The sequence below is a fragment of the Dioscorea cayenensis genome, chromosome 3 (assembly GCF_009730915.1).
Source record: "Dioscorea cayenensis subsp. rotundata cultivar TDr96_F1 chromosome 3, TDr96_F1_v2_PseudoChromosome.rev07_lg8_w22 25.fasta, whole genome shotgun sequence".
Classification (NCBI taxonomy): Eukaryota; Viridiplantae; Streptophyta; class Magnoliopsida; order Dioscoreales; family Dioscoreaceae; genus Dioscorea; species Dioscorea cayenensis.
This window is the reverse complement of record NC_052473.1, coordinates 10,804,316-10,814,037: the sequence shown is the minus strand read 5'-3', so window position 1 is coordinate 10,814,037 and position 9,722 is coordinate 10,804,316. Positions and strand designations below refer to the sequence as shown.

Genomic DNA, 9,722 nt, shown 5'->3' with positions numbered 1-9,722 from the left:
ATTACAAGGCCGGAGCTGGAAGGGGCTAGAAGAGAAAGAAAGGATGTGGTGATGATCACGGTGAGAAAAGACAAGAGCTGGGCGAGTTAGTCAGGCGGTTCAGTATGGCGGTGTAGCCCGGCGGGTAGGCCTGGCCCGCTAGGTCAACGGGTAGCAGGCCAGGAACCGAGCCGGCTCTCGGTGACTAGGACCCGCTAAGTCAGATGGGTCAACCCTGCCCGGTGGGTTATATACACTTGCAGTGCCGGGTCCGAGTCAGGGGGCCGATGAACCGCAACCCGGTGGGTCAGACCCGCCGGGCCGGTTAACCGTCCCATGCCCCTCTTTAGTTGAAGATGAAGAAAATAATGATTGTACAAAAAATTTTGCTAGTGATACTGATAAGCGAGTGATGGTGTTTATGTTATGTTTTTGTCGAGCAACTACAAGACAATTATTAAGAATGAAATACAGTTAATTAAAAACCATGAAAAATTAAAGTCAACTGATCTTATTTATATATTATTAAAATATTAATAATTCATATATGGAAAGCGATGCGGATTTTTTTTAATTCTACCCACATTGAAAATAAATTACATAAAAAAATAAAATTATTATATTATATAATAGTGATAATAAAAAATAATGTGGCGAGTCAAACATGGATCTTCAAATATTTTTGTTTTTAAATTTTATATTTGGGTATATTTTAGTATATTTTTTTATTGAATTACCAATACATAATTATCAATTTTGTAGGATATTACTGTTAAAAATAATAATAAATAAATAAAATAAAAATAAAACCCTAGAAAATGGAATTACTCTCTCAAAATGTCTAAAAAATCGTCAAAGGTTGTTGATTGGTTAGTTCTTGCTTTGTTCAACCTCTTCTAATTTTATGTTTCATCTTTCATGAGGGATTTAATTTGTTTTTTAATTAATTTAATTTGTTTAATGTTTTTGTGATTATTTGTTGTGTATAAATATTTAATATTTGTTGAATAATTGAGATATTAGTTAAATAGTTGTTTGATTATTTGTTATGAAAAACTGGTACGTATTTGTTGTGATTAATTGTTATGGAAGTTTTTATTATACATTTGATTATTTTTTGAATAACTGTTGCATTTAATAATTAAATTAGATTGTGAATTTGTGTTAAATTATTCTTAATTGTATTATTTGTTAATTTAGTGGTTAACTGTTTGTTGTGTTAATTGCTAATTATGTAGATATGACGGGGTTTTTTTTACATCTAAACCAAAATTTTTAGATTGATATATATTTTATATTTTTTAAATATTGATTTTTATAATCTCAAATATAAATTAATATAGTTGCTTAAAATTTATAAGTTTTTTTTTTAAATTTGAATTCAGTACCCCTTTGATTTTGTTTCTGGTTCTGCCACTAGTCTTGACTAAGCCTTCTTCAAAAAAAAGGTGGTCTGAATTTGGCATAGGATTTAGGTAGAGAGATAACTAGCTGGGAACAACAGGGGATGGATGCGACTCGTACATTGGGGAGAGACGATCCGAAGCGTCAAAAACTCCGACCTGCTGTCTGAAAAATCGCAGATCCATAAACCAGAAACTAATCCACACAAAATGTCCGGAAGCGTAGAGCACGATTAGGAGAAAGCCAAAACTTTCCTCTCATGAATCCGTGAGAAATCACAAGAACAATGGTAGTAAGTTAACTCTTATTTTTCGAATAATAATCAAAGTTCTATCTTTCAAAAGAGAAGGTACAAGGCTATTAATAGCCAACTTAAACTTGGGATGCAAGAAAACTATCTTATTAAAATTGGCTAGGGAATCAATCAAAAAATAGAAAATGAAAATTTGCTAGGAAAATAATCTAAAAATTGGAAAATAAAATTGGCTAGAAAATCAGTTTAAATATGGGAATAGTATCCTGCGGTACTGTAGCACGTGAATATGGCAGGTGCAATCTCTCATCCTTAAACTTGGAATACTTGATTTTCTAGGTGATTGGAATTTGATTTTGTTTCCTTCCAGAAATTGGGTTGGTTTAGGAAAGAGATATTTTGGGCTGATTTGTCATAAAAAGAAACCACATCTCCTTCTGCAGGCCATGAATGAGAAATCTCCTCAACCGTGCTTCACTTATTTTCTCATCTGGATCAAGTTTTGAAATTTTGGCACAAATATTTTTGATCTTCAAGAAATATTCTAATATTGACATACCTTCTTGTTTTATCATTACCAATTCATTTTCCAAGAACTGTAAGCTTGCTATATTTTTCTTCAAAATAGCCTTTCTAGAGTATTCCAAACTTCCTTTGGAGAGTTTACATCACGGACATGATCAATAAATTTTTTACTGATCAAAGTTCTTAAGACAAAAAAAAAACCTTTCCACATTTAATCCTCCATTTCCTTCCTGGTTCAGTATTATCAGGAGTGTTATCTGGAATCTCTATATCGGCACCAGCAATAAGTTCCCATAGGTCTTGACCTTGAAGATAAGCTTCCATACACATTCTCCAATACTTGTAGTTTGTACCTACAAGTTTCTCTAAACCATATTGAGTGTTAGCATTATTTTCTCCATTTACCACCTCCATGTGTAGAGCTGCAGTTTTCCTTTTACAGTGTTCTGATTTCCTTAAGAATCCAAAGGATTAGAACCTTGTACCAATCTCTGATACCATGTAATAAAATAGAGCAGAATTTCTATGAAGGCACACAAAGAATAGAACTTACATTTGGAGAATGATCTGCTATTTATTTCCTTACTGATAAAGCATTACATAAGATGCTGAATTTAAAGACTCAAAAAAAAAAAAAAAACAAATTCTGTTGAAACTATCTTATATAATATCCTACCAAGTCAGAGCAAAGTGCTCTTTTATTGACACCTAAGTATTGATCAAGTCTACCGCAGAAAATAGGAACATAAAATCTTAGTTAACAGCAATTTGGTAAGATGCACTAATTTTCATGACATTAGCCGTGATTCTATTACCTGCATTGCAAACTGTTTCTAGTAAAGTTGAAGCTTAGATTGATAAAATCAAATCCTTACATCTACAAGCTATTTGGAATCTACAAACTTTTAATGAAAATATAAGAATATGCTGATAGACAACTAGAGAAGTTAGTTTTGAGTTAGTGGTTTAGTTTTGGTAGATTTGTTTGAGGATCATTATCCATAGGAAGAATACCATAAATTAAAGCTTTGGAAGATTGGGCCTTGTAAAATAGTTGTCGAGCTTGGGATGCATATAAGGTCCATGATAAGTGCTTGTGGGATATGAATGCGAAGCATTCTTTCCTTATGTTGAGCATTACTTTTCTCAGGTTTTTACACTAATATGTGTGTTTTTATGTTACTTTCGTGCAGGTAGGGTTGTGAGGCCGAGTATGAAGGAAAGAAACCAATGTGGATCATAATGCACCAATTTTGGAGGAAATCTTGCTAAGGTTCAAACGCGAAAACATAGGTCGGGTGTGAGATGCTAGAGTGTGTGCCAACCTCCTCGTATTTGAGTTAGCACAACCACTTCGAGGGGCACAAGGGCAGTCACACTCAAGCATTCCGACTTATGCACATAGAACAAGATCTCCACTAACTTGTCCGTCATTAAAGAAGCAAAGCGATACACGACGTGAACGTGTGCCCGTTTGCATCACCTCGATGAAAGTATGGACTCGGGAAGTATTTTAGGCAAGGTACTGCAGCAGAAAAATGCAGTGAAAGTACTGTAGCGGCACTGTTCATAACCGGCCGAGAAAACAGGAATTCAGAGAATCCACACGGGCGTGTGGAAATTATACACGCCCGTGTGGAAATTCCACATGGGCGTGTGTAAAATCCACAAGCCCATGTGGTCGCCCGATTCCAACCCTATTTAAAGCCGATTCATCCCCGATTTCAGCATTCTTTTCTCCATCTTTTCCCTAACTTGAGAGAGGGTTTCGGCTAAGGTTTTGAGAGGTATTGGCTAAGGTTTTGGAGAGGTTCTATGGCACCGACATCGTCGTTCCTGAGGAAAAAGGTTGGTATGGAGCTTCCATCGAGGCGTATCCTATACCGGACTAAGGAATCCTTGGACGACGAGTAGAGGACTTCCCACAAGACCATCGACACGACTATCGAGGGGGTTTCTCTATGGATTCATTGCTTTTACATTCTATTTCGTTGATTGTACTTAGCCCCATAGAGGGCTAAACCCCTAGTGGGTACTTGGGTATTTGTGAACCCTAGGATGTATTTATTTCATTGAATCTCTTTATTATGCTTTCAATTAATTGATGTTTGTTGTGAGTTCCAACCTTGAATGCTTGATTGTATGAACATTTCCCCTAGAGTGACACTAGGGTTGAGAGTTCTTGTTGGTAACCTTGTGAGTGAGTGGCACACCACGAGCGTTAGACAAAGCTAGGTTGGAGAGGGTTGAGAGGGTGAGTCGAGAAGTACAGGAGCGTCCCCTTTCCCCTCTGGCGTGATAGATTCTATCTCCGTTCCTCGAGTTCTTTGCGGCCATAATAAAGTGAATGGTCTAAGGGATGACCCTCCTCTGGGGCTTAGTTGCGCATGCAATGGAGTGAAGTGTTGAGGTGATCTTAGTATCTAGGGCTTAATCGTGGTTAGGGACCTTCCACCTGGACCAAAGGGTTAGGTCTATAATTAGGAAGAGATTTATCACTTGGAATCTCTAGAGCTCATTGCAACTCTATTCGAGTGCGAGGTTGAGAGGTTATCTAATCTCTCCTCCGGGACATGTATAGAGTTAGGCATAGTTGACCTTAGATTTGGGATTATGTATTTAAGGATTTCCACGACTCACCATTGCATTGATTAGGAAGCATAATAGAGGGTTCTTGCACTTGAAACAATTGTCCTAGGCCGAGTTATCTGAGTACCCCATCTTTATCGATTGCCTTACCTCCTCCTTTACTCGTGCTTTCTTACTTATTGTTTTTACTTTTGAGAATTGAATCATTATCACACTTATCACTACTGATCTTTCACATAGTTAAGAAGCAGATTAAGTGTTTTTATTCCCTACTCCCTGTGGATTCGATACCCGCTCATCCGGGATTATTACTTCGACAAACCCGTGCACTTGCGGGATATATGCAAGGGGACCTTGTCAAGTTTTTGGCGTTGTTGCCGAGGAATAGGCGTTTAGACATACTTTGCACTTTGTTTTTCTTAGCTATTTCACCATACATTCTATTTCATATATTCTTATTCTATCATCGTTCTGATTTTTTTTCTTTCTTTTTGGGTGCAGCTCCAGGTTATGACCTGAGGGAATCCCTCAATATTGATTGAAGAAGATCCTGAGCTTGAATGTACACTTAGAAGAAAAGGGAAAGAGCTTGTGCAACAACAGTCTAATTTAGCTAATTTGGAAGTGGAAGGATCTGAAAACATGGCTGAACAGAAAGAGCAACAACGGACATTATCTGATTATGCCAGACCTTCAGTGTTAGGGACACAATCGAGCATTGTGTGTCCCCCGATTACAGCTCAAAACTTTGAGCTGAAGCCGGCATTAATCCACATGTTGCAGCAATCCACACAGTTCAACGGTTTGGCCGATGAGGATCCAAACAGTCATATAGAGAGTTTTCTTGAGGTGTGTGATATGCTGAAGATAAACGGAGTGACGGATGATGCCATCAAGTTGAGAGCCTTCCCATTTTCCCTAAAGGAGAGAGCGAAGCAATGGCTACACTCATTACCTAGAGCATCGATTACCACATGGGAGGAGATGGTAGAAGCTTTTCTTGCCCGTTATTTCCCTCCCGAAAAATCTGCAAAGCTTAGGAATGAGATCTCATCCTTTGTTCAGTTGGAATTGGAGTCTCTATTCGAGACATGGGAAAGGTTCAAGGAGCTCCTGAGAAAGTGCCCACAACACGGATTTTCGGAGTGGATGATTGTTCAGACCTTTTATAATGGTTTGAATCCGAGTACAAGGTAACTCTTGAATGCGGCAGCAGGAGGTACCTTAAGTAGCAAGACCCCCGATGAGGCCCGTTAGTTAATTGAAGAAATGGGGTTAAACAGCTACCAATTGAATGCTAGGGAGAAGAAAGAAATGGCCGGTCTCCATGAAATAGATGCGGTAACTTCATTGGCTGCTCAAGTGAAAAATTTGATTAAGAAGTTAGATCTTCTAACTTCAAACAGAGTGGCGGCCTTGACTAATTGCACCAGGTGTGGTGGAGGACATGCTCCCTCCGATTGCCCGATCTCTATCGGTGATGTTTCTTCGGTGGAGAACGTTGATTTTGTAGGTAATGGCATGAGACCTCAAGGAAACCCATATAGCAATACCTACAATCCGGGTTGGAAGAATCATCCCAATTTCTCATGGAGTAATCAGGGTCCACAAAAGGCCATGGGGCCACCGAGTTTCCAACAACAACAATAAGCCCCTCAGGTGGACAACAAAGTCTCAGGTTTGGAAACCCGAATGAATGACTTAGAGAAGCACTTGACTAGATTTGTGCAATCTGCAAATACAAGGTTTGAATCAGTCGAGGCTACACTTCGCAACCACACCTCCTCTTTGCATAACCTTGAAAATCAGGTGGGGCAAATTGCGAAGTCTTTCTCTGAAAAGCCACATGGAAGCTTGCCGATAAATACATAGACCAACCCTAGAGAGCACGTGAAGGCGATTACTTTGAGGAGTGGTCGTGAGGTTGAAGGTAGGCTTCCGAGTGAGAAGCCAAAAGAACACGCACCCGAGGTTATAGAGGTAGAAGAAGGAACAAGCAAAGAGAAAGAGGTGGCACCCCCACCTTTCAAGCCAAGAATCCCTTATCCCTCTAGATTGAAAAATGAACAAGGGGATGAACAGTACAAGAAGTTCCTGAGTTTGTTCAAGCAACTCCACATCAATATTCCTTTTGTTGAGGCATTGGCCCAAATGCCTAAGTATGCGAAGTTCTTGAAAGACTTGTTGACTAACAAGAGGAAGTTGGAGGAAAGTGCTTCAGTGATTTTAGATGCTTCATGCTCGGCGGTATTGCAAAAGAACATGCTGAATAAGAAGAAAGACCCGGGAAGCTTTATCATTCCGTGTAATATTGGCAATCTAGGTGAGAAAATGGCATTGGCGGACTCAGGGGCCAGTATCAACGTTATGCCATAAACCTTCTTTCAAAAGCTAGGCTTGGGCGAGCCTAGGCCTACCCGGATGACTTTGAAACTAGCGCACCCAACAGTGCGACATCCGAGAGGCATCATCGAAGATGTGCTTGTCATGGTTGACAAGTACATTTTTCTGGTTGACTTTGTAGTGCTAGATGTCGATGAGGATACGGATGTACCTTTGATACTTGGGAGACTGTTCTTGCGGATTTCCAAGGCATTGATTGACATGGACGGCGGAGAGCTAACTTTGAGGGTTGGAGATGACAAGCTCACATACCGTCTTGATGAAGCCATGCGGCATTCTCTTGATTTCGATGATACTTTATACTTCCTAGACACTACTGATGAGATTGTTGATGAATACATGCAAAAAATGTTCAATCCGGACCCATATGAGGGTTTGTTCGACCAAGAGGAGCATTATGAAGAAGTAATGATGCTTGGTTCGATGGAAGAAGTACCATCTACCCCGGGGATCTTGAAAAAGGTGCTCCGAAAAATGAAGAGGGCTAGGAGACTCCACCGGAAATACTCCAAGGCTATTGGAGACGTTCGTAAACCGAAGAAGTTGGATGAACCATCGCTAGGTAGCCTGAAGCCCGATAATTCACCTTCTATCCTCAAGACACTTTTGCACATTATGCTTTCAAGTCATGGGTAAGAGGGCAACCTTCATCTATGAACCCCCGTGAGGTAAGACAAGGTACGTCAAGCTTAGTAACATTAAACAAGCGCTTCTTGGGAGGCAACCCAAGTGTTTATTGTTTTCTTATCTTCTAGTTTAGTTTGTCTGCATGAATAATTTGTTAAGTGTTGGTATCTTGATTTTTAGATGCTTATGTTGAGATTTTCTTGTGGGCTTTGAGTATTCATCACATGTTTTCATGTGGAATTGACGAAGTTATGTCGTTTGAGCTTTATTCCATGTTTTTCGCTGGTAAAACTTGCATACTAGGGCAGGCTCTGAGTGTGTAAACATGTTCAGAAACTTTCCGCAGAGCCTGCAGGTTTTTCTAAGGTATCCAGTGAAGACGCACCGGCGTGTGGAATTTCCGCACGCCCGTGGATTTGTATTGCAAGCTCATCCAGAGAAGGCACAGGGTCGTGCGGCTGCCCCTGTGAACGACCATGCGAATATCGCACGCCCGTGGGTAATTTCCGTACGGGCGTGTGAATTCCTGCAGAGTTTGGACGATTATCCCGAGAGCACACAGGGGCGTGAACTTACCCCTGTGGGCGACCTTCTGACAAGTGCACGGGCGTGGGTAATTTTCGCATGCCCGTGTGAAACTCTGCAGAGGAGCCCTCTTCATCCCGAGAAGACATAGGGGCGTGTGGGTGCCCTTGTGAGTTGGGCATATGAATGTCCACGCCCGTGTGGAATTTTTGCACGGGCGTGTGGAACACTTAGCAATTTTTCTCGGATGTCCAGAGAAGCCATAGGGGCGTGCGATTGCCCCTGTGGGTCAGGCGCACGGGCGTGGGTATTTTCTGCATGCCCGTGCGTGAGCATTCAGAGTCAGTGAGAGTTTTTCTAAGAGCGCCCAAGGGTGTGCACCTGCCCCTGTGAAGTTCTCCTGTGGGAGCGCACGGGCATGGGTAATTTCCGCATGCCCGTGTGGATGTACAGAACACCAAGATGCGCGAGTTCTTTTTAAAGAATAGTCATTTCTCTTCTCCCTCACACCCTCCATTCATCTGGGAGCACTTTCACATCAACCCCCGACCTCCTAGCGCCGATTTGGTAGGATTGTTGCAAGGTTTTCCTTCTGATTCGTAGTTATTTCATTTTAACTCATCGGTAAGCCCTATTTATGATTTCCTTCATCAATTCATGATTTTCATAGATAAATCTGGTTAATAATGCTTCGTTTCTTCAATTAGAAAGACGATTTATGTTTAGAATGAAGTTAGAAGTATTTTTAAGTTGTATTTTTGGATTCTTGTGGCGCGGCCGTGCGGTTTTCACACCCTATGGATCCACACGAGCGTGCGAAAATTCCACACGACTGTGTGGATTTTTGCAGCGTTAGTTTATCAACTTGTTTGATCAATTTCGTTTCAAATTTTATAGATTATGGCACCTTGGTCGAAGAAGCAAGCGGATAAGAGGCCGCGTGAGTCATCCCCCGAGCCTGAGGACATGGGTTTCGTGATTCCAGAGCATCAGGTTCGCTATGAGCGCTTGTCGAGACTCCGGTTCGGACAAACTCGATTCCTAGACACGAGTATACTGAGAGATCTACAGCAGGTAGATGAGTTCACTGATGGGGTCGAGGATCTCGTTTCAGCAGGTGGTTGGCGGCAGTTATTGACGATCAGAGAGCCAGCCATCCGAGAGTTTGCACTGGAGGTGCTATCATCATTCGAGTTTGATACTTCGTACGCGAGCTTCGACAGTTTGGACACCATTCAGTTTAGCGCGTACCGATTCACTTAGGACACATCATGGCAGAGTACATCAAACATCAAGGGCATTATGCTAGACTGGGAGCGATCTTCTCGGGCCCCTACATTACGAGATTAGTGCTGGGCATGGGTCTCTTGGATGCGATTAGTGGGGCTGAGAAGACGAGTATACCTACCCCCCTGAG

The 9,722-nt window shown here is 41.1% G+C and overlaps 1 non-coding gene across 1 annotated transcript; it reads right to left on the bottom strand.

Moving 5' to 3' along the window:
• Positions 1 to 5,782: 5,782 nt before the first annotated feature.
• On the bottom strand, positions 5,783 to 5,889 carry LOC120257805. Its single transcript, XR_005535889.1, has one exon. It is a non-coding gene; the product is annotated as a small nucleolar RNA R71 (small nucleolar RNA).
• Positions 5,890 to 9,722: the final 3,833 nt, after the last annotated feature.